At 36.0% G+C, this 2,331-nt stretch overlaps 1 non-coding gene across 1 annotated transcript; it reads right to left on the reverse strand.

Moving 5' to 3' along the window:
- Positions 1 to 1,452: 1,452 nt before the first annotated feature.
- LOC126017052 (U6 spliceosomal RNA) lies at positions 1,453 to 1,562 on the reverse strand. The gene has a single exon (XR_007498728.1). It is a non-coding gene; the product is annotated as a U6 spliceosomal RNA (small nuclear RNA).
- Between the last annotated feature and the right edge of the window lie 769 nt (positions 1,563 to 2,331).

The following is a 2,331-nucleotide window of genomic DNA, read 5'->3' on the forward strand; positions in this document are numbered from 1 at the left end:
CATTCAAAAGAAGAAATGGAAAATAGGGGAGTAGTATATACAAATATATATGTACATATATACATACATACATATGTACATATTATTCATTTTCCAAAAGTTGAATACACATTCTCAAATGTACATTAGACATTCACTAAGATAGACTACATGTGGGCCACACACACACACACACACACAAACACACACACACACAAGTCAACCAGAAAACTCAATAAAACCAAAGGTATTGTAATTGTATGAACTGCTTTTTCAGATCATCATGCTTTGAACACAGAAGTTAATCACAAACATAAATGGAGAATTAAATAAAACACCTTTAAATTAAACATCTCACTACTGAGCAACCAGTCAACCAGAGAGGAAAACAAAAGATTCCTGGAAACAAATGTGAATGAAAGCACGAGTTAACAGAATTTGTGACACAGAAAAAGCAGTGTTAACAAGAATTTTATAGTTTTTCAAGCATTTGTCTGGAAGGAAGAAAGGGCCTATATAAATATCATGAATGCATAGCTTTTAATAGCACAGCTGTAGGAAGTTTGCCTTGCACGTGGATGACTTGGAATGGTCACAAGTTCAATTCCCCAGCATCCTATGTGGTCCCCTAGCCTGCCAGGAACAATTACTGAAAACAAATCTAGGAGTAACCCCTGAGCACTGCCAGGTGTGGTCCAAAAATCAAAGACCAAAAAAGAAAAAAGAAAAAAAATTGGAAAATGACCAACTAAATCAGCCCAAAGCAAGTAGGACAAAGGGAATAGCAAAACTTAGAGCAGAAATCAATGAATTTGAAATAAAAAAAATCCAAAAGACTAATGAAACCAAGAGTTGATTCTCTAAAAAAATAAACAAGATCTGGATCTTGAGCAATAGCACAGTGTGTAGGGCAATGTGGCCAACCTGAATTCAATCTCTAGCAGCTCATATGCTCCCCTGAGGGCCACCAGGAATGAATCCCTAAGCACAGAGCCAGGAGTAACAGAGCTTGAGCACTGTTGGTGTGACCCCAAACAAACAAATAAAAAAACAAGCTCTATATAACACTACCAAGACTCAAAAGATATAGTCCTAATAAAGCAAATCAGAAATGAAAAAAGACAGTAGTACAGAAATTCAAATGATTATTAGAGTTTACTTTTTAAATCTATATGCCATGAAACAGGAAAACCTAGAAGAAATGGATAAATTCTGGACTCCTATAACATTACAAGCCTAAACAAAGAAGTTATAGAACACCTGAATAGACTTGTCACTATTGAAGAAATAGAAATGGTAATCAAAAGTCTATCCCAAAACAAAAACTCAGATCCAAATGGATGAATTCACTACTGAATTCATTCAAACACTTACAGAAAATCTACTACCAAACCTTTTCACATTCTTTCAGGAATGTGAAGAAATAGAAACACTCTCAGTTTCTTTTAGGCAAACAATACCCTAATATTTTTTTTAAATATGGAACGCTTCACTAATTTGTGTGTCATCCTTGCGCAGGGACCATGCTAATCTTCTCTGTATCAATGTTCCAATTTTAGTATATGTGCTGCCAAAGCGAGCATAATACCCTAATATTAGAAGTAGACAGATACAGTGTTCATCCACATACACACACAGACTGATATCTCTGATTAACATAGATGCAAAGATCCTCAACAAAATACTAGCAAATTGAATCTAACAATTCATTAAGTAGATCAACAGCATGACCAAATGGTATTCATCCTGAGATATGTATATGTAAATCAATCAATATAATTTATATGAGGAAAAATGTTATATGATCATTGAAATAACTGCAGAGAATGCATTTTACAAATTCAACACCCATTCAAGATAAAAACTCAACAGAATGGGAATTTAATGAACTTCCTGCAACATAATCAAGATAATTTACTATAATTCACTGCAAACATTATAAACAATGGAGAAAACAAAGTTCTATCTAAGATCAGAAACACACAAAAATGTTGTCTGTTAATGTATTTAAAAGGATTACTGTCAATGTATCTTTTAGGGATGATGATGCTCCCCCCCCAATGGCAACTGGACTGGGACATGCCCCCTTGTAACAGACATCTGTCCACATATAAAAGGTAAAGACTGGCAGTTAGGAAAGGGGGCTAGAGGGGAAAATACGGAACAGAGGAACAGAGCCTGCCAGTCGGGGATCAGAGAACCAGGCTCCCTGGACAGAGCAGGCTTTATACACAGCATCAACAAGATGTAACTTGCTCCTCTTTTCTCTCTCTCTTTCCCTGTGCATGAAATATAGCAGATTGGCCACTGAACTATAGCCTTCCTCCTCTGAGGTCTCTGACTACCACTGCC

This window comes from Suncus etruscus, chromosome 8, assembly GCF_024139225.1.
Source record: "Suncus etruscus isolate mSunEtr1 chromosome 8, mSunEtr1.pri.cur, whole genome shotgun sequence".
Classification (NCBI taxonomy): domain Eukaryota; kingdom Metazoa; phylum Chordata; class Mammalia; order Eulipotyphla; family Soricidae; genus Suncus; species Suncus etruscus.